This window comes from Mesoplodon mirus, assembly GCF_964341445.2.
Source record: "Mesoplodon mirus genome assembly, chromosome: 3".
Classification (NCBI taxonomy): domain Eukaryota; kingdom Metazoa; phylum Chordata; class Mammalia; order Artiodactyla; family Ziphiidae; genus Mesoplodon; species Mesoplodon mirus.
In genome coordinates, this window is record NC_138978.1 from 134,591,705 (window position 1) to 134,618,142 (window position 26,438).

The window sequence follows — 26,438 nt, forward strand, 5'->3', positions numbered from 1 at the left end:
GGGAGAACCTCTGCAATTGTGATTATCCTCCTGTTTGTGGGTTGCCTATTCAGGGTGTATGAGTCTTGACTATACTGCATCTTCACCTCTCCTACCTATCCTATTGTGGTTCCTTCATTGCACCTTTAGTTGTGGAAATTCTGTTCTGTTCATCTTCATGTGTGCTTATCAATAGTTGCTGTGTAAGTAGTTGCAATTTTGGTGGGCCTGTGGGAGGAGGTGAGCTCAGGGTCTCCCTACTCCACCATCTTGACCACTCCTCCTTTGTATTGCAATTTTTACAATCTATTACATTTCTGCAGTGTATTACAATGCATTTACAGTGTTTCACTTACATTTTTCAGAGCCCCTTTTTTAATAAAAGATCCATTCTTATAAGTTGAGTTATTGAAAAATTTTAACAATAAATCTGATTTTTAACTTTGAGATTGCTTGTATTCTGTAAAATTTTGAGCTAATGTACCCCCCCCTCAAGAAATGCAAGTATCTCATATAAATTTGTGTCAATGGATCCCATAGTCCTATAGTCATGACAGTTATACTTATTATTTAGTTGCTTGATTATTTTTTACTTTGATTGAAAATAACACTGCTTGAGACTTTTCTCTTTGCTAGGTGTTATATTTTTCTTCATAGCTGATAGGCTGTCAAAGTTAATGAAGACAGGGATCTTTTTCCCTACCCAAGGCACAGGCTTGACCCTGTGTTTTCCATAAATGACTATTGAACAGATACATAATGAACACGTCTCTGGTCTTCACTCTACATGTGGAGATGCGGGAACCATTCAACGAAGTCCTTGTGATATTGAAACAAAGTATTTATGGATTTCTGTCTGAAAAATATTAGTCCCCCCAAATTATCCTACTTTTTAATTATTTTTGTGTATGACACATAACAAGTAGAATATTTTCCGTTGTCTTCAGGCTTTCAAAAAGGTTTACATTGTATTCATGGGAGTTTCTTATTAGTGAAAAAAGGAGCAGAATCCCTAGCTTGTGAAGACTGACAGTACTTCAAGAGGTCCATCACTAATAGACTGCCACTTCTTTCTTTCCTTTTATTAAACCTAATACATCATATTTTCCAGTTAGGATAGATGATGCTGCTGCATTTAGTTTGCTGTATTTTAAAGCATCATCTATTAACAGGGTATGTTATGTGATTCAAGCTGGTATAATGAGCCAGACAAGTAAAAACAAATGTCCTTCATTCTCTGCTTGGTTAATAAATATTTATTCCACACTTTATTATGGGATAGCTAGCAAAGAAGCCAAAGTTTTTTGTTTCTTTAAAAGAAAAAACATCAGTGAAGTAACATTGGATGTTGGGTGTAATCAGCTCCAGCTTGTATATTTGTACTGCTTAGATTTGGAATCATAAGTAAGATACAGAAAAATGAGGTCTGTGATGTTATGAGAGAAATTCTGGTAGATCCTTAACAGTTTAGGTGTCTTCTTTTCTTTTAAAATATATTCCTATTCTTTGCCCAATTCCCACACATACGTCTAGAGAGACAGTCTCTTCCTCACTCTCACCAACTTTAACCCATCTTCTAGAACAGTAATTCCGAACAGTGGTCCCGATATCATCAACACCAGCCAGCTTATCCAGGAAAAATGTTTAAAATGCAAATGTTCAGGCCCTACTGCAGATCTACTGACTAATAAACTCCAGGGGTGGGACCCAGAAATCTCTGTAAGCCTTCACTTTGATTCTGATGCAGGCTCAAGTTTGAGAACTTCTATTCTAGAAAGAGTGAAATAATGTCTTTATTTTGGTGATTAGATTCTTGCGAATGAGCAGAGATCTAAATTCCTTTACTTTTCCAAATAAGCATTTGGTTTCTTTCCCTGTGTGCTGAGTGTTTAGTTTAATTCAAGAATGAGTATGATTCATGCGTGACTCTGGAAAGGTGTTTTTATTTTTAAGGTACAGAGAGTAAAGTCTAAAGGAGAAAAACATATATTGCTCAACTATTTTTAAAAAGTGAATCATGTCATCGGCATAAACACATCATTCTTCAGACTGACATTAATTCAGTTAATATTACTTCCTAAATTGCTGCCATCAATATCATGTTACAACCACCTCTCCTTTCAGAGCAGAATTATCCTGGCCTCTTGTTTTCTTTCACTTTGTAATTAAATCTTTTTTCCTATTAATTTGCATTTAATTGCTATTAACACCTATCTCCAAAGATGAATGGGACAGAGTAAGGAGTTGTCACATTTAGCTTACATCTGAAAGGAATATTAAAAAGCAAAAACACTCAATCCAAACCCTTAACGGTTCAGGAAAGGAAATGGTGTTCAAGAAAGTTAAGTGGCTTGCAAATTTAGGATCTCTGTTGCTTTAGCAGAGAATGTTTATCACTGTTTGTTGTTAGCAATTCAGCATAGTTAGGAAAAAGATTTTAGACTTACTAAGAAATATGTATTTTTTGGCATGAAGTCATTACTGATTTCATCTTTGCCTTTTTCTTATTGTCTCCCTTCTTATTAATAGACATGAATACTTGAAAGATTCCTGCAGGATTTATAGAAGTAATTACTTGCTCAAATGTTGCCAAGCAAACAGGAGATTCATTCCAGGACTATTTTTGTGTGTCAAAATGATTCTAGTTTTAAAAAATGAGAATGAACAATGGTCCATAGTACAATTAAAAGCATAAATACAGAGCTTAGTTCTTTTTATTTTCTTTGTTGTTGTTAATCACTTAAAATGGGCAATTAATTCTCAAATTAATCCCTGGAAAATTAAAGGAACATCTGGTGAATTGCATTATTTTGGATTATTTTACAAAGCAGTGGTTACCAAGTGAGTGCTTGCTGGGCTAGAAAAATTGTAACCTTAACCTGTTTTTATTCTCCTTTTGAAAGTCAGCCAAACAATGCTCATTCTCAATAGAAGTAATAGCTCCATCTATAGTCTGTAGTAACACTGACGATTCGAAGACTGTTTGCTGAGCAGTGACAGCAACTTTCTGACTTATATTCTTGCCCTAGATTCAAAGAGATGGATCAGCGATTATACTAATAAAAAGCTTGCAATTCTAAAACACCCGGAAGAAATTCAGTTACATCATTAATTTGATATAAAAGTAATTACTTGAAAAACAGTTTTAATAATATAAGAGATCTGAGATGAACTTAGGTTGATTGTGTAAAAGTCATTCCCCCTACCCTTGGCATACCTCCAGTTTTTTGGGGGGGTTTTTTGTTTTTTTTTTTTGCGGTACGCGTGCCTCTCACTGTTGTGGCCTCTCCCGTTGCGGAGCACAGGCTCCGGACGCTCAGGCTCAGTGGCCATGGCTCACGGGCCCAGCCGCTCCACGGCATGTGGGATCTTCCCGGATCGGGGCACGAACCCATGTCCCATGCATCGGCAGGCGGACTCCCAACCACTGCACCACCAAGGAAGCCCACACCCCCAATTTTATATAGGCATTCATACTTCCACATGCTTTAGACCAATGCTTAGAAGGACTAGCATCACCTGGGAGCTTGTTGGAAATGCAAACTCATGGGCCCTACCTTAGAACTACTGACTTTTATGTGGATCCCAGAAATCTGTATTTTAATAAGCTCTCCAGAAAACTCCAGTGCACACTCAAGTTTGAAAACCACCGCTTTTTTGGGGGTTGATTATATGTATCCCATTCTCTTTGCCAGTGATTGGCTTATCAAGCACACTTAACCAAATTCTGGCTGACTTGACCTAAAGAGATTTCTTCTATGGGGCTGCCAGGAACACTTTTTTTGCTATTTGAAGGAAGCAAAAGTAAGTGGTAGACCCATTATGTTTGTATTTAAACATTGGTATGTGAAATGTGTTGCCTGGGACTGTTGCAGCCATCTTATGATTATGAATGTCACAAAGATGTAACCAAATCTTAAGTCACTCTACCTCAGGACTTCTCATTTTGTGAGATTTTAAAACAAACAAAAAACCTATTACTGCTTAAAGCATTTTAGTTCAGTTTTTTGTTTCTTTATTTGCTTGTTTGTTTCTGGTGGCCAATAGCCAAGTACACATGAGCACACAGGCCATTTATGGCATTTTGCAAATAAATCTTATCGTTGATTTGAGTGTTAAGACTGAGGGTGAAAAACTCACCTCTTTTTATATCACTTCTGCTTTGAAAATCCTTTTTCAAAATGTTAGAAAAGTATAATTTTGAGAAATTTTTTAAAGTTATGTTTCCCCCTTCTCTACAATGCTAATTGGTGTATAAATAGAAGCTGTCCTTCTGTCAATATTTCTGGGTAGGAACATCAATTATAATTATTTAGCTGTTTAACTGTTATTTAATTTGCCTTCTTTCTGGGCTTAAGACAGGATATAGCATAGAGGAGGAAAATGTGAACTGTATCCAAGGCTGAAAAATCTTAAAAGAGTTCTCACCCCTTTCCATAAGATTCCATACCTACTCCTCTCATGAGCTGCTTTTTTTGCTTATTATTCTGTATGTTCAAATAGCATTTAAGTGACCAGTTTCTCAGCAATTCCTTCGCAAAATTTTTTTTTTTTTTTTTTGCGGTACGCGGGCCTCTCACTTCTGTGGCCTCTCCCGTTGCGGAGCACAGGCTCCGGACGCACAGGCTCAGTGGCCATGGCTCACAGGCCCAGCCACTTCACGGCATGTGGGATCTTCCCGGACCAGGGCACGGACCCGTGTCCCCTGCATCGGTAGGCGGACTCTCAACCACTGCACCACCAGGGAAGCCCTGCAAAATAATTTTGAAATATTTCGTAGAGTTGTCGATCATTCACGTATACTTACATATATACATGTATTCTATAGTTTAAACTTTTTGATATTGTGAAATATTTTCTGAACTTTTATGTAACATATCTCTCTATATTTCCCCTTTAACTCTATTTAGCTACATTTTTGAAAGTTCAGTTTTGTTATTTTCAGTTAAAATTTGTTTATCCTTATATATTTATGAAATATGTTAAACTTTTTGCAGAGAACAATCTCTAAAACTATGTTTTTACATCTAAGTATATACACCTAGATACTTGTTAGTACCACTGTCTGTAGTCTACCCTGTATAAATATTTACCTCTATTTTAATTTTAATTGATAAAATAGTATGGAAATGTATTATTTTTTTCTAGCTTAATAGAATTGTGCACTCTGTATGATTCAGTCCTTGAAATATGTTGAGACATACTTTATGATCTAGTATATGGTCATTTTTTTATAACTGTCACATGTAAGTTTAAAAAACTATTAAGTATTTTGAAAATATGTTTCCCCAATATTACAAATATTATTTATTTGATAAATCCCTAATTATCCTTCAAAGATTCCAATATAGTGTCACCTCCTCAGGGAGGCTCTTCTGATTGCTTCAGGCAGATCCTTCATCTGGTTTCCCCCAATAATATTACTTTGACATTGAAATTTGTACATTTATGTGCATATCCACCGTAGACCATAAGATCCTAGGTGAAAAGAAACTTCTAACTGATCTTTACTACTGTACCTAATTTAATACTGTACCATAGTACACATAGTAGGCACTCAGGAAATATTTCTGGAGGGAAGGAAGAAAGGAAGGAAGGAAGGAAATAAAGGAAGGAAGGGAGGAAAGAAAGAAAGAAAGAAAGGAGGGAAGTGAACAATAGAATGGTAATATGTTGAACTTAATAATATGCTTAGGATTCTGCAAGGTTGGTTTCTGTATTTAGATAATGCTGTCACCAAGACAAAAAAAAAATATCAACTCAGGGTTGCTAAATAAAGAATGAGCAATTTGAAGAGAAGACGTAATTATAGCCAACACTTACGTGGTGTTTTTCTCTACCAGACACTTTCCTAAGCTCTGCAGTAGGTGTGTGGGGGCTGGGGGTAGGAGGGTGTAAACTCATTTAATCCTCACAACAGCTCTGTGAGGTGGATACTATTACTTATCAATTCTATTTTTCAGATGCTGAGATTGAGGCACTAAAATGTTGACTAACTTTCCCAAGATCAGAAGATGGAGAATAGCAGAACTGTGATTTTTATCCAAGCATTATTGCTCTAGAGCCTGTGGTTTGAACCTCATGCTATACATACTACCTTAATAAGTACAAATGGGAAGAACCTCAGATTTTAGCAATTTTGAGAGAAGAAGGAGCAAAATTTGAAAACTTTTTTTGTGGGGGTCCTCTTGAATGGAGTTGTCTTCTGACCCTTGAATGGGCTTTCCAAACTCCAGGTCCCAGCTGTGGTTCTGCTCTCTGCTGCCTGAGGGTCAGTTCTAGAGTCATTTAAACCGCTTACATCTCCCTCTGTTCCCTCTGCACATTGGAAATAAGAGCATTTTTCCTTTGTAAGAGGGCAGCTGTGAGATAATGTCTGAAATGCACATTCCGAAGAGGGAGTAAGATCTATGTAGTAAAGGGGAGTTAATATATGCCATAAATTAGATGGGGAATGTAAAACTCTCCATCAGCTCAGGCTATTTCCATGCCAGGTCACAGTGAAAAGGACCTCCCTACTCAGAGCAATAAATATGTATGTACTTATTACATTCTAAACCCACCTACTATGTGTCTAAATTAATTATGAAAAGTAGGAAGATTGCTTTATCCTTTTAACAGCTGGCATGAGAACTTTTCTTAAATAGAGAACTGGCTTTGTTGGGAAAGCATACTTGGAATAGAAGCTGAAGGCTGAGTGTGGGTGAGGAAGCTGATGTGCAGGAGAGCAGAGGAGGAACCCGTGGCTTTTCTGCAGAGGAAGGGGAGGCTGAAGTCAGTGTATGTGTGTGCACATCGGCAGTATCTGGATGAGGGAGAAGGGAGGACAGAGACCTAGAGAAATTTGAACATTGCAGTGGGATGTAGCCCTCTCCTTGTTATCCCCTCAAATATTGAGTGAATTCTAGAAAACCTTGAATTGAAGTGAGTAGCATTCTTGTGGAGAGCTATGTAAGAGCTGAGTTTAAGCAGGCCTGATACAACAGGACAGGCCATGGGGGTAAGTCATAACAGAGGCTTGACTGAGGCCACCATTTTATGTCCTCTAAGGTTCATGGGCACTCCTGAGAGTAGCTCACACTGAGTTCCAGAGGCCTCCATGATCACACAAAGGCAAGAACTTTCCTTTCTTTATTCACTCACTTAAAAATCATTTATTGAGGGCTCCCCTGGTGGCGCAGTGGTTGAGAGTCCGCCTGCCGATGCAGAGGACGTGGGTTCGTGCCCCGGTCCGGGAGGATCCCACATGCCGCGGAGCGGCTGGGCCCGTGAGCCATGGCCGCTGAGCCTGCGTGTCCGGAGCCTGTGCTCCGCAATGGGAGAGGCCACAACAGTGAGAGGCCCGCGTACTGCAAAAAACAAAGAAACACCAAAGTACCTTCAACAAGAGAGCAAAATAATTAGATTGACTCACCTGTCTGACCACAGGGTGGAGGGTAGCCTTTAGAGGTAAGGACTACATACAGAGTGCAGTGGTTGTCTCCAGGATAAGTCCTGTGCAATCCTCTGAGTTGCAAGCAGAGCTAGTCTTCCTTTTCATGGAACACCATTGTTCGTTGAAAGAATGACTAAACTGTTGTTTCAGACATGGGTGTTTGGCAGACTTATTTATTTGTTTGAACAAAATGATCCTGTCACTTCAAGGAAAAAAAAAACTGACACTATTAATTGCCAATAACAAAGTTCTGTCTTTGGAGTAAAAGTTAGAATTTTGGAAAACTTGTAATTGTCATAGTGGACCTGGCAGCTTCCTAATAGTTAAAGACGTTTATCATTAGATTGGTGGTGATATTAACAAATGTCATGTTTGCTCTTATATAATGAAATGTGTCAGGATTTGAGAGATCTACATAACTCAGTGACTCAGTTTTCAGATGACCAATGCACAATATCCCTGGGTAGAAGATTCATTCAAAGTGCAAAATAGGGCTTCCCTGGTGGCGCAGTGGTTGAGAGTCCGCCTGCCGATGCAGGGGACACGAGTTCGTGCCCCGGTCCGGGAAGATCCCACATGCCGCGGAGCGGCTGGGCCCGTGAGCCATGGCCACTGAGCCTGCGCGTCCGGAGCCTGTGCTCCGCAACGGGAGAGGCCACAACAGTGAGAGGCCCGCATACCGCAAAAAAAAAAAAAAAAAAAAAAAAAAAAAAAGTGCAAAAGAGACCAATAGATTTGAATGTAACAGAAGATGAAAAGTTCATTGATAAGGTGTCAGATTCTACAGCTCAACTAACCATTGATAACCTATAGTGTTTTAGTGTAGTATCAAAGAGGAATATCCTCAGCTGTCTGAACTAGCTATTAAAATACCTCTTCCTTTTCAACCAAAGAACATACTGCAGCAGATTGAATGCACAATAGATATAAGAATCCAGCTGTCTTCTCCTAAGCCAAACATTGAAGAGATTTGCAAAAATGTACAATAATGACACTTCTTACTAAGTATGACTTGGGAAATAGAGTTATTTTGTGATAAAAATTGTTAACATGTAATGGATTTATTATAATTTTAATGAAATGTGTATATGTGTATTTATATTGCTTAGTTTTGATTTCAAAAATGGTAAATATTAATAGGTATAACCCATTTGATCAGAAACTCTTTAGGATTCCCAATAACTTTTAACAATGTGAAGGGGTTCTGAGATCAAAAAATTTGAGGAGCTGGGTTAGATGTCTCTTTCTAGAGACCAGAGCTTTGGCTTTAAATGAAATGAGGTGTTTTTTTTGTTGTTTGTTTAATTGTTTGGGTGGATCTTAAGTATGGGAACTACTTGCTTACATTTATTTCCTCATGGAATGCACCCAATAGAGTAGTATTTTACAAACTCTAGTTAATTATGTTCTATTAGGTTATGGAAGCAATTGAGAAGGTTGTAACTAGTGTTTTTTATTATAATATAATGGGAATATAATGGAAAATGCCAGACTTCACTACCCAGACTAAGTGCAACTATTGTTTCATAAAACTATTTTTTTCAATTAAATCTATATATGTATAGAGGAGTATGCATGTTTGAACTGGGTCATAATGGAAAATGTTTATGTCACTGTACATTGATATAAAAAGTCTGAAAGACTTTGCAAGAGAGATCTTACAACGCTCTTACAAGTGGTTGTATTAACCCAGCCTCTGCTTTGGTTGACCTCATGCTGTTTTTTTTTAACATCTTTATTGGAATATAATTGCTTTACAATGGTGTGTTAGTTTCTGCTGTATAACAAAATGAATCAGCTATACATATACATATATCCCCATATCCCCTCCCTCTTGCATCTCCCTCCCACCCTCCCAATCCCACCCCTCTAGGTGGATACAAAGCACCCAGCTGGTGGGAAGCAGCCACACAGCAGAGGGAGATCAGCTTGGAGCTCATGCTGTTTTGATTTTTTGCAGCACTGGCTCTGGTTCCCAAAGCCATTCCTTGATTTCTTACCCAAGGTCCTTTTTGTCTTTGTTGGCTTCCCCATAACAACCTTAGGATTGAATTATATTGCAGCTTTTCTTTTTCCTCCGATTATTTCCTCTTTGTTGCCCCTGTCCTATTTCTACTCAGGCCTGTGCATAACAACTCTTTCACTTTCTCTTACAAATACCTGCTCCACAAACTATCTGTTCTAGTCAGATTAATCCAAAGCTTTCTTACTTCCTTGGTTTTGCTTACATCCCTCCACTCAGTTTATCTGATTTGTACTCAGTGTTCAAAGCACAGCCCAAAAGATCTCTCCTCTGGGAAGTCATTCCTCTCCTCCTTTCCTGTCACAAACCCCAGGCTACAGTGTAGGCATTTGACATTTCTACATTATAGATTTCACAGTAACTATAATACTAGCAACTTTACTGAAGCATTTAGAGAGAATTATTAAACAGTTGGTTCAACCACTGACATATGGACTGAATGACATAGTTTCTGTATAGTTTCAAAAATTCTATAAATCTTAGCAGCTATTCCCAGGGAATGCATGAAGACAAGCAGAACTTGAAGTGAGAGTATTTCAAAGTCTTGGTTGAAATTCAAAGGATTGTTAGTACTGTATGCAATCAAATGGAAAATTTTCAAGGTGGTATAAGTCTTTTCCTCAAATTTCCCCTAATAGGAGACTAGACTGTGTTCCAGGGACATTTATATTGTATTTTAAGAGGAAACTTGATGTTCTTTTTTTTATGGCAGTATGTTTTTTTTTTAATATTATTCTCCATTGCCATGCTCTGCAAGTGGACTCACTAGAGTGTTCACGTCTTACCAACTGTGTAACCTTGAATCTATCACTTTAATTTTCAGACCCTTAGTTCTGTCATCTGTAAAAAAATGTTAATAGTAATAACATTATCTATATTACATGGTTATTAGGAGCAAATTAAAAAACGTATATAAAAGTACAGTGCAAATTTTTAGTATATGAACTATCTTGCTCATTAAAAAAGGTCAGATCTAGTGCCAAAAGTATCCATAGTGGCAGGAGGCTAGCACCCAAAGCCTACTAGATGAGCCCAGTCACTTTTTATGTGAGAAATTCACACTAATTGAAAAATTAATATATGTTTTCTTAAAATAATACCTTTTGTAGAGGGAATTTATATTCCTTTTAAAAAGTAAGTTGGCATAATAACTTGATTTTTATAGCTGAGTGATGAGTACATAGGGGCCCAATGTATTCTGTTTATCTGTGTCTATTTAAATTTTTCTACAATAAAAGTTTAAAAATTACACATATAATGCAAATTTTAGAGAGGTCTAATTATAGATCACGTAAGATTTGGTTTCACATCACTCCCCCTTTCTAGAGCACAGATTTCCTAGGCTGGATATATTCATTGTCTTCCATGTCAGTCAATACCTAGCACCAATGGAAGGACACAGCATGGCCCTTTAGAAAGCAGGGTAAAGAACGTTTATACTCCCCAAAAGGAAACTAATCCAAATGACGAGGGCTGGCAAGAAGAAAGGAGAAGCCAGCCTGCCACATTTCACAAATGCACTGAGGAAAGATGGTTCCCCACTAGGGCCTGAATCCAATGATTCTCCATTTGAGAATTCTTAGTATGCATGACCCTCAAGGGTACATAAGCAGAATTTTGAAAAAGTTAATTGATAAGTATTTAATAGAAGAATAAATGTCTCCTGGAAGAAACCATTTAGGTTTATACCCATGGCTCTTAACTGAGCAGTACAGCATTGCTGGGGTTGGAGTGGTTGGGATTTACTTTGGTCTTTTAGAACTTTTAATGTATAAACATTTAAACCAACAACTGTCCAAAGATTCAGAGCAAATCATTCTTTCACATAGGAATAATCTATTTCTGATCAGTTGCTCAACTACCTACTAAATCAGTGTTTTATTTGACCTCAACACCTCTCTATTAGTCATAGAATGTTAGAACTGGAGAGGGACTTTGGTTCTATAAAATACATTGTTTGGACAAGGATTTACTCCAAATTCTTCTCTGGAATTCTACTACATATAATTGTATATGTTTAAAAGTGTCGAAATATAGACCACCCAAGTGAGAACAAAAGATATTCAGAGCTTAAATAGCTACAGAGTCAGCCACCATCACTAGCATTTGGCAGATATTCAAAAGCAGGCAAGGGAGTGGGAAAGCTTTATACTGAAAAAGAGAAGGCTTCAGATCGGCCCTGATTGCATGTTGTTGGCATGGGGAAGTTGGAGGTGGATATCTTATTGGCTTGGGGACCATATTTAGCTTTCTCTGGTTGGTCCTGAGTTGGAAGCAGGGGCAAAAATTAGGGAAGCTACTATTCATTGCCCAGGTCCTGACTGTTCTAGGCTCATTGCTGCAGAGCTTGTGATTTGGCTTCTTGGGCTGGTTGCAGAGTTTGTGGGTCAGAGTTCTCTTGTCACTTGTGGTCTGGCTGTTGTCTCTTTGTGTATTCAGCCTCTCAAAGGGTACTGTTCAGGATATACATACAGGTGTAATTAAACCAGTATTTATTCTCAAGAAACTTGCAGTAAAAGAGGGCAGAAAAAATATTGTACATAGATGATTATAGTAATACAGAGTGTGTCATTAAGAAGGGAATAAAGAAAGCCATAATAGTCACTCTGAAAATAGGACAGTTTCACTTCATAGTAGTGCACTTTTGGAAATACTGTCATCCCAGGGTCTGGGAAGGAGAACAAATGTTGACAAGCACATGTTCCATCAAAGAAGTAGCATTCTCGTTTTATAGAGAAAAAGACTAAGCTTCAGAGATGTTAAATTACTTTCCTAAAATCATTCAGCAAATGACAGAGCTGAGATTTCCACCTGGTTCTCTTGAACAAGAAAGGTCATTTACTTCTCACTTCTAGTTCCCAAAAGTGCATACTTATGAGGGTATCAAAATGTTAAGGGAACAGATGCAGTTATAAAAATATATTTAATATTTTAATTTTTTCTTTAAGACCATAAAAAACAAAGCTATTGTTTTCATTATTCGAGCTACAGAAAATAAATCTCCACAAGTTTCTCTTGACTGGTGGAGACCTGCAGAAATTGATGACTGTCAATGGAGGTGTTTCAAATTGTCTAGGAGTCTGTGGATTGCACTTGTCAAAGGGGAAATAGTTTTAGTGATTAAACATCACTGCACTTTAGTGTAATTATGTAGAACTAAATTTGAATTTTTTTTTTACTTATCACATTTTTTTGTTGAAGTATAGTTGATTTACAATGTTGTGTCAGTCTCTGCTGTACAGCAAAGTGACTCAGTTATACACATACATTCTTTTTTATATTCTTTTCCATTATGGTTTATCACAGGATATTGAATATAGTTCCCTGTGCTATACATTAGGACCTTGTTGTTTATCCATTCTAAATGTAATAGTTTGCATCTACTAACCCCAAACTCCCAATCCTTCCCTCCCTTCCCCCCATCCCCCTTGGCAACCACAAGTCTGTTCTCTGTGTCTATGAATCTGTTTCTTATTTGTAGGTTCATTTGTGCCATATTTTAGATTCCACATATAAATGATATCATATGGTATTTGTCTTCCTCTTTTTGACTTACTTCACTTAGTATGATAATCTCTAGTTACATCCATGTTGCTGCAAATGTCATTATTTTGTTCTTTTTTATGGCTGAGTAGTATTTCATTGTATATATGTACCATATCTTCTTTATCCATTCATCTGTCAATGGACATTTACGTTGTTTCCATATTTCAGCTACTGTGAACAGCACTGCTATGAACATAGGGGTGCATGTATCTTTTTGAATTATAGTTTTGTCCGGGTATATTCCCAGGAATGGGATTGCTGGATCATATGGTAATTCTATTTTTAGTTTTCTGAGGAACCTCCATAATGTTTTCCACAGTGGCTGTACCGACTTACGTTCCCACCAACAGTGTAGGAGGTTCCCTTTTCTTCACACCCTCTCCATTTGTTATTTGTAGACTTTCGAATGATAGCCATTCTGACTGGTGTGAGGTGATACCTCAGGGTAGTTTTGATTTGCATTTCTCTAATAATTATTGATGTTGAGCATCTTTTCAAGTGCCTCCTGGCTATCTGTATGTCTTCTTTGGAGAAATGTCTATTTAGGTCTTCTGCCCATTTTTCGATTGGGTTTTTTGTTTGTTTTGTCATTGTTGAGTTGTATGAGCTGTTTGTATATTTTGGAGATTAAGCCCTTGTCTGTTGCATCATTTGCAGATGTTTTCTCCCATTCCGTAGGTTGTCTTTTCATTTTTTTTTTTTATGGTTTCCTTTGCAGTGCAAAAGCTTGTAAGTTTGATTAGGTCCCATTTGTTTATTTTTGTTTTTATTTCTATTGCCTTGGAAGACTGACCTAAGAAAACATTCAGAGAATGTTTTGCCTATGCTCTCTTCTAGGAGTTTTGTGGTGACGTGTCTTATGTTTAAGTCTTTAGGCCATTTTGAGTTTATTTTTGTGCATGGTGTGAAGGTGTGTGCTAACTTGCTTGATTTACATGCAGCTGTCCAACTTTCCCAGCACCACTTGCTGAAGAGACTGTCTTTTTCCCATTTTATATTCTTGCCTCCTTTGTCGAAGATTAATTGACCATAGGTGTGTGGGTTTACCTCTGGGCTCTCTATTCTGTTCCATTGATCCATGTCTGTTTTTGTTCCAATACCACATTGTTTTAATTACTGTAGGTTTGTAGTATTATCTGAAGGCTGGGAGAGTTATGCCTCCTGCTTTGTTTTTTGTTTTTGTTTTTTTTTTCCTCAAGATTGCTCTGGCAATTCTGGGTCTTTTGTGGTTCCATATAAAGTTTTGGATTATTTGTTCTAGTTCTGTGAAAAATGTCATGGGTAATTTGATAGGGATTGCATTAAATCTAGCTTTGGGTAGTATTGCCATTTTAGCAGTATTAATTCTTCCAATCCAAGAGCATGGAATATCTCTCCATTTTTTTAATCCTCTTTTATTTCCTTTATTAATGTTTTGTAGTTCTCAGTGTATAAGTCTTTCACCTCCTTGGTTGGGTTTATTCCTAGGTGTTTTTCGTTTGTTTGTTTTTTGGGTTTTTTTGGTATGATTTTAAAAGGTATCGTCTTTTTACATTCCCTTTCTGATATTTCATTGCTAGTGTAAAGGAATCCAACCGATTTCTGAATGTTAATCTTGTATCCTGCTACTTTGCTGAATTCACTTATTAGATCTAGTAGCTTATGTGTGGAGTCCTTAGGGTTTTCTATATTTTGTATCATGTCATCTGCATATAGTGACAGTTTCACCTCTTCCCTTCCAGTTTGGATACCTTGTATTTCTTTTTCTTGTCTGATTGCTGTGGCTAGGACTTCCAATACTATGTTTCTAGAAAGTTGTCCATTTCTTCTAGGTTGTCAAATTTGTTGGCATATAATTGTTCTAGTATTCTCTTATGGTTTTTTGTAATTCTGCTGTGTCAGTTGAAATTTCCCCTTTTTTATTTCTTTCTCTCTTTTTTTTTTTTTTTTTTTTGGTTTTCTTTTCTTCTTGGTGAGCCTGGCCAGAGGTTTGTCAATTTTGTTTATCCTTTCAAAGAACCAGCTCTTGGTTTTGTTGGTTTTTTTCTATGTTTTTAGTCTCTATTTTTTTTATTTCCTTCCTTCTGCTGACTTCAGGTTTTGTTTTTTCTTCTTTTTCTAATTCTTGTAGGTGATAGGTTAGGTTGTTTACTTGAGATATTCTTGTTTTTTGATGAAAGCCTGTATCGCTATGAACTTCCCTCTAAGAACTGCATTTGATGCATCCCATAGATTTTGTATGGTTGTGTTTTTAATTGTTGTTTGTCTCAAGGTGTTTTTTAATTTCATTTTTGATTTCTGTGTTGACCCATTGGTTTCTTAGTAGCATGTTATTTAGTCTCCATGTAATCGTTTTTTTCTCATTTCTTTTCCTGTTGCTGGTTTCTAATTTCATGCCATTGTGGTCAGTGAAGATGCTTGAAATAATTTCTATACTCTTAAATTTGTTGAGGTTAATTTTTTGCCCTAGGGTGTGGTCAATCCTTGAGAATGTTTTGTGTGAGCTTAAAAAGAATGTATATTCTGGTGTTTTTTGGACGTAGTATCCTGAAAATATCAACTGAGTCCACCTGTTCTGCTGTACCATTTAGGACCTCTGTTGCCTTATTGATTCTCTGTGTGGAAGATCTGTCCATTTATGTGAGTGGGGTGTTAAAGTCTCCTACTATTATTATATTCCTATCAATTTCTCCCTTTATGTCTGTTAGTATTTGTTTTATGTATTTGGATGCTCCTGTATTAGGTGCATATATGTTGATGAGTGTAAAATCCTCTTCTTGTATTGATCCTTTTATCATTATATAGTGTCCTTCTTTATCTTTCTTTATAGACTTTGCTTTAAATTCTATTTTCTTGTTATGAGTACTACAACTCCCACTCTTTCTTGTCATTTCTGTTTGCATGAAATATCTTTTTCCATCCCCTCACTTTTAATCTATGTGTGTCCTTTGCCCTAAGGTGGGTCTCTTGTAGGCAGCATATTGTAGGCTCTTGTTTTTTATATCCAGTCTGCCACTCTGTGTCTTTTGATTGGAGCATTTAGTCCATTGACATATAAGGTAATTATTGAAACATATGTATTTATTGCCATTTCAAACCTTGTTTTCCAGTTGGTTCTTTGTTCTTTGTTCCTTTCTTTTTCTTTCTTTTTTTTGTGATTTGATGATTTCCTCTTATTTTATCCTTGTGTTCTCTTCTTTTAGGTTTTTGTGAATCTACTGTATGTTTTTGATTTGTTGTTGCCCTGTTTTTCAGTTACGTTAACCCCTTTCTATATCTTCTTGCTTTAGACTGATCGTCATATAGCCTCAAACACATGCTTAAAAAAAGAAAAAGAATCTGCATTTTCTTACTCACCTTCCCCACATTTTATGATTTTGATGTCCCTTTTTACATCTTCATCTTTATCATTTTGCTGTTCCTTATGTTTATCATTGCTTTCAGAAATAGGTTTTTATTTTCTTTTTGATTTGTATACTGGCTAATTTAAGTGATTTATTTTCCAATAGTGATTTCCTCCTTCCTGTTTCGTCTTGCTTTTTTTCTTTACAGATGACCTTTCAATATTTCTTTTAGGATAGGATTCATATTGCTGTATTCTCTTAATTTTTGCTGGTCTGAGAAATTATTTCTGCTCTTATTCTAAATGATAATCTTGCTGGGTAGAGTATTCTAGGTTGCAGATTTTTCTCTTTCAAGACTTTGAGTATATTTCACCACTCCCTTCTGACCTGCAGTGTTTCTGTAGAGAAATCAGCTGATACTCTTATGGGGGTTCCCTTGTAAAGAAATCTTTGTTTTCTCTTGCTGCCTTTAGAATCCTCTCTTTATCTTTGACTTTTGCCATTTTTATTATAATATGTCTTGGTGTAGGTCTGTTTGGGTTCATCTTGTTTGGGACCCTCTGTGCTTTCTGTATCTGAATATCTGTTTCCTTCTTTAGGTTTGGGAAGTTTTCAGCCATAATTTCTTAAAATACATTTTCATTCCCCTTTTCTCTTTCTTCTCCTTCTGGGATACTATTATGCATAGATTGTCTCACTGTATATTATTCCATAGGTCTCATATTGCTTTCATTATTTTTTTATTTGGCTTTCTCCTTTTTTTTAAAATTTATTTATTATTTATTTTTGGTTGCATTGGGTCAGTTGCTGTGCATGGGCTTTCTCCAGCTGCGGCGAGCATGGGCTACTCTTCTTTGCGGTGTGTGGGCTTCTCATTGTGGTGGCCTCTCCCATTGCGGAGCACGGGTTCCAGGCACACAGGCTTCAGTAGTTGTGGCTCACAGGCTCTAGAGTGCAGGCTCAGTAGTTGTGGCTCATGGGCTTAGTTGCTCCGTGGCATGTGGGATCCTCCTGGACCAGGGCTCGAACCCATGTCCCCTGCATTGGCAGGCGGATTCCCAACCACTGCGCCACCAGGGAAGCCCTCTATTCTGTTTTGATTGGGTAATTTTCATTAGTCTATCTTCCAGGTCACTTATTCTTTCTTCTGCATTATTCATTCTGCTATTCATTGCCTTGAGCTCAGCTTTCATCTCAGCAAATGAATTTTCTAATTTTTCTTGGCTCATCCTTATAGTTTCTAGTTCCTTTAACAGTAATCTGCATTTCTGCCAATAGCCTTTCTTAATTCCCTCAGTATTCTCATGACCTCCTTTTTGCACTTGGTGTCTGTTAGACAGAAGAGGTCTGTTTCATTGATTGTTCTTTCAGGGGAATTTTGTTGGTTTTTTAAACTGAGAGTGGTTCCTATGCTTCTCCATTTTACTTATATTTCTCTTGGTCTGTGAGTTTAGGAGAACTAATTATCTACTGTAGACTTGGAGGGCTATTTATAAGTGGGATTGTCCCTGTGTGGCTTGTGTGGGTTTAATATTTTTTTGGCGTGAGAGCAGTTTTTGGTTTGGATGCTTTCCATCTCTTTTCTCAGCGTGTGCTGCCTATTATCCCCTTGATACAGAGTGTGCAGGTGTGCAGGTGCATGGCTTGCACAGGCTCCCAGGATGGCATGGGCAGAGGTTGGCTCCTGGTTGCAGGTCCCTCTGCAACAGAGCTGGCAGGTCACGTGTCCCTAGGGAAGTTGGCCCCGGATCGTGGGACCCTAGGTGGCAGTGAGTTGTGTACCTCCATGAGGTGGGGGCAGTGGTTGGCACCAGGTCACAGGACCCTCAGCAGAGGTGGGCCTCACGTGCTCCCGGGGAAGTTTGCCCCGGATCATGGGGCCCTCAGCAGTGGCTGGGGTGGGTTGTGCACACTGGGGGTGGTGGGGAATCTGGTCGGCACCAGGTTGCAGGGTCCTCGGCAGTGGTGGCAGGCCACACATGCCCCCGGGAAGTGGGCCCCAGATCACAGGACCCTCAGCAGTGGCAGGCCATGCAGGCTCCTGGGAAGGTGGGGGCAATGACCTGCACCCGCTGACAGGACCCGCAGCAGTGGCGGCAGCACTCCACACCTACCTCTGGAGTCCAAGATGTTAGCCGAGGTTTGCACCTGCCCCTGGAGCTCATGGAGGTGGTGCCTTGTTACCTGCGAGTGCACAGAGAAAGAAACTCCTATGGCAGGCCCACCTCTTCCTCTCACGCCCCCCCCCAACAGTGGTCCATTGCCTCTGCAGGCCCAGGCTTCTTCCTGGACTCCCTCCGTTGTGGCGCACTACACCCTAGCCCCCTCAGGCTGTCTTCACACAGCCAACCCCAGTCCTCTTCCCGGCGTCTGACTTCTGAAGCCCGAGCCTCAGTACCCAGCCCCCACCTCCCCCAGCAGGCGAGTGAACAAGCTTCTCAGGCTAGGGAGTGCCAGTTGGCACCAACCCTCTGTGCAGGTCTCTCTCTTATTTGCCCTCTGCACACCTGTTGCTGTGCTCTCCTCTGAGGCTCTGAACCGCCCCCTCTGTCCCTGCCAGTAAGAGGACTTCCCAGTGTGCGGAAGCCTTTCCTCTTTCACAGCTCCCTCACAGAGGTGCAGGTCCCATCCACATTCATTCCTCTCTCTCTGTGCAAATTTAGAGATCAGATCAAGAAGACAGAAGAGTAGGACGTGGAGCTCACCTTCTCTCCACAGATACATCAAAAATAAATCTACCTGTGGAATGACTCTCACAAAACATCTACCGAACACTGGCAGTAGAACTCAGACTCCCAGAAGGGCAGGAAAATCTCCAAGTAACTGTGTAGGGCAAAAGAAAAAAGAAAAAAGAAAATTAAAAAAATGAGAGAGAGGAAGGAACGTGGATGGGACCTGCACCTCTGTGAGGGAGCTGTGAAAGAGGAAAGGCTTCCACATACTGGGAAGTCCTCTCACTGGCAGGGACAGAGGGGGAGCTTCAGAGCCTCAGAGGAGAGCACAGCAACAGGTGTGCAGAGGGCAAAGCAGAGAGAGACCTGCACAGAGGGTTGGTGCCAACTGGCACTCCCTAGCCTGAGACACTTGCTCACTCGCTCGCTGGGGGAGGTGGGGGCTGGGTACTGAGGCTCAGGCTTCAGAGGTCAGACGCCGAGGAGACGACTGGGATTGGCTGTGTGAAGACAGCCTGAGGGGTGTAGTGCGCCACAACTTCCTGGAGGGAGTCCAGGAAGAAGCCTGGGCCTGCCAGAGAGGCAAGGGACCACTGTTGGTGGGGCATGAGGGGAGGAGGTGGGCCTGCCATAGGAGCTTCTTTCTCTGTGCACTCGCAGTTGACAACGCACCACCTCCATGAGCTCCAGGGGCAGGTGCAAGCCTCGGCTAACATCTTGGACTCCAGAGGTAGGCGTGGAGTGCTGCCGCCACTGCTGCGGGTCCTGTCAGCGGGTGCAGGTCATTGCCCCCACCTTCCCAGGAGCCTGCATGGCCTGCCACTGCTGAGGGTCCTGCGATCTGGGGCCCACTTCCCGGGGGCACGTGTGGCCTGCCACCACTGCCGAGGACTCTGCAATCTGGTGCTGACCAGTTCCCCCACCACCCCCAGTGCGCACAACCCACCACGGCCACTGCTAAGGGCCCTGCTATCTGGGGCAAACTTCCCCGGGAGCACGTGAGGTCTGCCTCTGCTGAGGGTCCTGTGACCTGGTGCCAACCACTGCCCCCACCTCATGGGGGTACATGACCCACTGCCACCTAGGGTCCCACGATCCGGGGCCAGCTTCCCTAGGGGCACGTGACCTGCCAGCTCTGTTGTGGAGGGACCTGCAACCAGGAGCCAACCTCTGCCCATGCCATCCTGGGAGCCTGTGCAAGCCATGCACCTGCACACCTGCACACTCTGTATCAAGGGGATAATAGGCAGCACACGCTGAGAAAAGAGATGGAAAGCATCCAAACCAAAAACTGCTCTCACGCCAAAAAAATATTAAACCCACACAAGCCACACAGGGACAATCCCACTTATAAATAGCCCTCCAAGTCTACAATAGATAATTATTTCTCCTATACTCACAGACTAAGAGAATTTGACTATTTGCTAGAACAGGGAAACACTTATGTTTACTGGCTTACTTTTATGATAAATTATATTATGTGGTAAAGGCTACAGATGGACATCCGGATGAAGAAATACATAGGATGAGGCCTGGGAGGGTACTAAGAGCAGGAGCTTCTGTCCCCATGAAGTTGGGATGTGTCAGACTCCCTGCATGTTGATCTGTTCACGAATCTAGAAGCTCCCTGAACCCCATATTATTGAGATTTTTTAATGGAGGCTTCATCAACTATGAAAGATTGAAAATTAACTCCATTTCTAGCTCCTCTCCCCTTTCTGGTAAATTGGGGTCGGGGTGGGGGGGCTGACAATCCCAAGCTTCTAAACATGGCTTGGTTTTTCTGGTGACCAGCCCCCATCAAGGAGCCTATTAAGAGTTACCTCATTAGAACAAAAGACACTCTTATCACCCAAGAAATTCCAAGGGATTTAGAAACTCTGTCAGGAACCAGTATCAAAGATCAAATATTAGAATGAAAGATGGTCCTGGTACCCTTATCACTTAGGAAATTACAAGGATTTTAAGAGTTCTATACCAGGAATCAGGAGCAGAGACCAATATATATACATTTTCTATTATTTTGCACTTATGCTTTACAAACATACTGCATATTCCATTAATCCCTCCCCCTGCAGAGGGATTCTTACAAATTCCTATATATATAAAATGTGGAGTAAGATCTTTCTCTCCAGCATAACTGTATTTCCCAGTTCATCCTAGCTACCTCTTTCTATGCTTAATGACACCTTCACTATGATTCTCTTCACCTGGATTCTTTTTTCCATTCAGCCACTGTGTGTTAGATAAGTTATGCTGTGTTATATTTTACCTTCCTTCTTTGTAATACTAGATAATTGTCTGTGGTTAATCTCTATTTTTAACGCTTGGTGTATATCTCTGTTGTTGCCTTGATAACATATGTATTATATAGCATGTGATACTATACTTTGTAATAAGGAAATTTAGCCTACAGGAGAAAAGTGCTGTTTAATGGAAGATGTATCCTGGCAAGGGTTTAAACATGCATAAATGATGCTGAGATCTATCCCAGCCTTTTAGGTGAATCGATGCTTTTAGCATTTATGTCTGTTTCCTCAGTATTTTCTATCTACACTTTAGCACACTCACTGGAAGAAATGGAGTACATTTAGAAATTGAATAAGTTAGTAGACATGAATGGAAAAAAAGAAAGATTTAATTACAAATTATATATTCAATAAATCATGTTACATTCAATCAATCATGTTTCCCTAGGGATACAATTTAGGTTTTTGCATCACACAGTGTTACATTACATATTTGCATAACATTCAAGGAAGCACTTTATAGATTATAGAATACAGACAATTTTTGCTTTTGAGACACTATTATAATGTGATTCCTTTTTGCACATAAGTGCACATATGGCAGGTCCAGTTAGACCTCTGAGACCTAATAGTTGTAAAACTCATGACTCTTATAGAACCTGGAGGGGAAATATAGTTGATGTAAGGACTATTCCTTCAAACCAGTATTAAAAAGTGATTACATCTCATAATTATGTTAGATGCACACACACAGACACATAAATATAACATAATAATATATTGTTATAACATTACTATATTTGCACTATTTCTAGGGCAGTGCCTGAGCTTTGTGCAATAGCAGAACAAAATTAGGATTTCAGATTACTATTTCTAGCTAGGGCAGTGGCTAGCCCAAGCCAACGTTGATTATGGTGCTGAGTCTCCCATGACCTTCTCATGTCCATGGTTTTATTTTTTTCTTCCAGTTTTATTGAGACATAATTGGCATACTTCTAATACTGTGTTAAATAGAAATGGCAAAAATGGACATCCTTGTCTATTCCTGATTTTAGAGGAAAGGCTTTCAGTTTTTCACAGTTGTGTATGATGTTAACTATGGGTTTGTCATAAATGGCATTTATTACGTTGAGATATGTTCTCTCTATACCAGCTGTGATAAGAGTTTTTATCATGACTGGATGTTGAATTTTGTCAAGGGTTTTTTCTATGTCTACTGAGATGATCATGTAATTTTTATTTTTCCTTTTGTTAATGTGGTGTATCACATTGATTGATTTGCAAATATTGAAATATTCTTGTGATCCTGGAATAAATCCAACTTGATCCTGGTGTATGATCCTTTTTAATATACTGTTGGATTCACTTTGCTAATATTTTGTTGTGGATTTTTGCATCTATTTTCATCAAAGATATGGGCCTGCAATTTTCTTTTTTTGTAGTCTTTGTCTGGTTTTGGTATTAGGGTAATGGGGGCCTCAAAGAATGAGTTTGGTAGTGTTCCATCCTCTTTAATTCTTTGGAATAGTTTGAGAAGGATAGGTATTATCTCTTCTTTATATGTTTGGTAGAATTCCCCTGTGAAGCCATCAGTCCCGGACTTTTGTTTGCTGGTAGTTTTTAAAAATTACAGATTCAGTTTCACTACTAGTGATTGGTCTGCTCAAATTGTGTTTCCTTCTGATTCAGTCTTGGAAGTTTCTATGTTTCTAAAACTCTCTCCCTTTCTTTTAGGGTGTCCAATTTGTTGGTATATAACTTTTTAAAAATTTTATTTATTTATTTATTTATTTATATTTGGCTGCATTGGCTCTTCATTGCTGCATGCGGGCTTTAGTTGTGGTAGGCAGGCTTTCTCTAGTTGCGGCGAGCGGGGGCTACTCTTCATTGCGGTGTATAGGCTTCTCATTGTGGTGGCTTCTCGTTGCAGAGCACGGGCTCTAGGTGTGCGGGCCTCAGTAGTTGTGGCACATGGGCTCAGGAATTGTGGCTCACAGGCTCTAGAGTGCAGGATCAGTAGTTGTGGCACACGGGCTTAGTTTTTCTGCGGCATGTGGGATTTTCCCAGACCAGGGCTCGGGCCCATGTCCCCTGCATTGGCAGGTGGATTCTTAACCACTGTGCCACCAGGGATGTCCCAGTTGGTATATAATTGTTTGTAGTATTCTCCTGTGATTTTTTTTGTATCTCTGTGATATTCGTTGTTATTTCTCCTCTTTCATTTCGTATTTGGTTTATTTGGGTCCTTTTTTTTTTTTTTTTTTTCCTGATAAACCTGGCTAAAGGCTTATAAGTTTCATTTATCTATTCAAAAAACCAACTCTTGGTTCCACTGATCTTTTCTAGTGCTTTTTTCGTCTTTATTGTATTTATTTCCTGTCTTATCTCGGTTATTTCCTTTCTTCTGCTGACTTTGGGCTTTGTTTATCCTTATTCTAATTCCTTGAGGTGATAGTTTAGGTTGTTTATATGAGATTTTTCTTGTTTCTTGAGTAAGGCCTGTGTTGCTACAGACTTCCCTCTTAGAACTGCTTTTGCTGCGTCTCATAGATTTTGGTGTGTTGTGTTTCTATTTTAGTTAGTCTCAAGGTGTTTTCTCATTTCCTCTTTGATTTCTCCATTGACCCATTGGGTTTTAGTAGCATGTTGTTTAGTCTCCATGTGTTTGTGTTTTCCCCATTTTTCTTCCTGTGATTGATTTCTAGTTTCATACTATTGTGGTTGGAAAAAATGCTTGATGTAATTTCTAATCTCTTAAATTTGTTGATGCCTGTTTTGTGGCCTAGCATGTGATTTATCTTGCAGAATTTTTACATGTGCACTCTAAAATAATGTGTAGTATGCTGTTTTTTGGATCAGGGTCGTATAGATAGCTGTTAAGTCCAACTGTTATATTGTGTCATTTAAGATCACAGTTGACTTGTGATTTTCTGTCCATTGATGTAAGTGGGGTGTTAAAGTCCCCTAATATTATTGTACTACTGTCTGTTAATATTTGTTTTTAATATATTTGGGTACTCCTGTATGGGGTGCTTATATGTTAATGAGCATAATATCCACTTTTTGTATTGATCCTTTTATCATTATGTATAATGCCCCTCTTTGTCTTTTGTTTATAGCCTTTGTTTTAAAGTCAAGTCTAATATGAGAATGCTACCTCTGCTTGTTTGTTTTGTATGTTTGCATGCAATACCTTTTTCCATCCCCTTACTTTCAGTTTGTGTCTCTAGCTCTGAAGTGAGTCTTCTGTATGCAGTATATAGGTGGATCTTGTTTTATTATCCAGTCAGCCACCTTGTCTTTTGATTGCAACCTTTCATTCATTGACATCGTAAGTAATTATTGATAAGTATGTACTTATTGCCATTTGCTTACTTTATTTCTGTTTGTTTTTATAGTTCTGTTCTGTTCTTTTTCTTTTTGTTTCTTCCCTTTGATTTGATGATTTTTCTCTAATAGTATTTTTGTGTATTTTCTTTTTAGTTTTTGTGTATCTATTGTAGGTTTTTGGTTTGTGATTGCCATGAGGTTCATATGTGTTGACTTACACCTAAATCTACTAGTTTTAAACTGATAGTCTTTTAAGTTCAGACACATTCTAAAAGATCTACATTTCCCCCCCAACATTTTGTGTTTTTAATGTCATATTTTACATCTTCATGTTTATCTATCCCTTAACTATTTATTGTAGTTATAGTTGCTTTTACAATTTTTTTCTGTTAGTCTTCCTACTGGCTTATTTAAGTGGTTGGTCCTTAGCCCTTGCTATATATTTGTCTTTCATAGTTGGATTTTCCCTTTCCTATAACTTCTATCTTTTCTACTTAGAGAAGACCTTTTAACATTTATTTTAGGGTAGGCTTAGTATTGATGAACATGTTTAGGTATATATGTATATATATATATATAATGCCACTCCCTTCTTGTCTGCAAGAAGTTTTTGTGAGAAATCAGCTGATAGCCTTATAAGGATTCCCTTGTATGTGATTCTTTGTTTTTCTCTTGCTCCTTTTAGATTCTGTCTTTAACTTCTGCCTTTTAAATTATGGTATGTTTTGGTGTGGGTCTGTTTGAGTTCATCTTGTTGGTACCCTTTGTACTTCCTGTGGTTGGGTATCTGGTTCCTTCTTCACATTTGGGAAGTTTTCAGCCATAATTTTCTCAAGTATAAGTTCTATCCCATTCTCTCTCTCTTCTCCTTCTCAGAGCCCTATAAAATGAATGTTGGTATGCTTAATGTTATCTTGGAGATCTCTTAAACTGTTTTGATTTTTTAAAATTTGCTTTTCTCTTTGCTGTTCTGTTTGGATGATTTCCATAATTCTATCTTCCAGATCACTTATGTGTTCTTTTATGTCACTTAGTCTGCTGTTCATTCCTTCTAGTGTTTTGGTTTATTTGTTTGTTTTATTTCAGCTATTGAATTCTTCATTTCTGATGGGTCTTTTTTATATTTTCTCCTTCCTTGTTAATGTTATCACCGTGTAGATCTATTATTTTACCTAATTCAGTTAACATTTTTATAACCAATGCTTTGAATTGTTTATCTGGTAAATTGCTTATTTCTATTTCATTATTTTTTCAGTGGTTTTCTCTTTCTCTTGAGAAGAGAGCAGTTGAGAGCACTTTCTCTGCTTTTACATTTTGCTTAACTGTCTCTGCTTCTATGAATTTAGGTAAAACACTTGCCTATTGCAGTTTTGGAGGGGTGTTCTTATGTGGGAGCATTCCTATATAGACTGTTTGTAACCATTGCCTTTGTGGGAAAGCTGGATTTGATGTGGACACAAGTTATGTCTTTCCTCAGGGTGTACTGGCAACTATCACTTTGGTAGGAGGTGGGGCTGGAGATGGAAGGGATAGAGCTGGAGTCATTTGTGAGGTGGAAATTGTCCTCTGCTCAGTGGCTGTCACTGCTATATCCAGTGTGGGGTCTGATCCCAAGTTGCTGGAGCAGGAGTCCTGAGGATTGGGACTGAGCTGGCTTTGTTCCCTTTAAGTGTATTTTCCCCTCTTCCTGCACTGGGACCCTTGCCCCAGAGAGGGTAGTACCAAAGCAAGAGGGACCATGCAGGCTCTCAGCTTGTGGTTGGCTGTAGACAGAGATTTGAGCTGTTTCCAATGCTCTGCCTGTGCAGGCATCCATATTTGTATCCCTCACTCCACTCAGATGCAGCCTTGGGTGCAACTCTCCTTTATCCCTCACAACTG

General features: G+C 39.0%; 1 protein-coding gene across 1 annotated transcript in view; it reads left to right on the forward strand.

The window, feature by feature from the left end:
* RGS7 (regulator of G protein signaling 7) overlaps window positions 1-26,438 on the forward strand; it is a gene marked incomplete at its 5' end in the record, with an annotated part of 632,276 nt that overhangs the window by 262,623 nt on the left and 343,215 nt on the right. The gene's annotated exons all lie outside the window — the stretch shown is intronic.